The following is a 645-nucleotide window of genomic DNA, read 5'->3' as shown; positions in this document are numbered from 1 at the left end:
TCTCTCTCTCTCTCTCTCTCTCTCTCTCTCTCTCTCTCTCTCTCTCTCTCTCTCTCCCTCTCCCTCTCTCTCTCTCTCCCTCCCCGTCTCTCTCTCTCTCTCTCTCTCTCTCAGATTTTGGAGGAATTAATATTAATGTCTCCTGTCATTGGGCGATGCAGTCGGCTGTTTGTGGTCATCTATAATTGATGGACAAACATTGCGATATTGACTCTCTCTGGATGTACCGCAGAAATAATAATAAGTATATTAGGGGCGAGGAGGAGAGAAGAGACGGGAAGGGGAGAAAGTTGCAGAATGTGAAATCTGAAGAGCTTTTCCGCGGCTGTTTATTTTTGTTGCAGAGCAAGCTGTGATCAGAGTCGGTCCCGACCCGGGCCTGTGTGTGTGTCTGTGTGATCGGTGCACTTTGCATCGCTTCTAATCGTTTTATTATCGCACTGACACGGGGCAGACTTTCTCTGATTTGTCGCAATTGTACAATTCGCTCGGCGAATTTATTTTCTATTTATTGTTTCGTCCGTATAGGTGAGAGGCAATTCTCTGATCTCACCTCTGTGGGATCTCTGATCGGTGGTCTGTGGTCGGTGTGATTTCCGTGTGACAAAGGTCCATTGGGAAAGGTGACAGGTCGGCCACTTGGCT

This window comes from Nanorana parkeri, unplaced genomic scaffold (assembly GCF_000935625.1).
Source record: "Nanorana parkeri isolate BGI_ZX_2015 unplaced genomic scaffold, ASM93562v1 scaffold2525, whole genome shotgun sequence".
Taxonomy (NCBI): domain Eukaryota; kingdom Metazoa; phylum Chordata; class Amphibia; order Anura; family Dicroglossidae; genus Nanorana; species Nanorana parkeri.
This window is presented reverse-complemented; position numbering follows the sequence as displayed.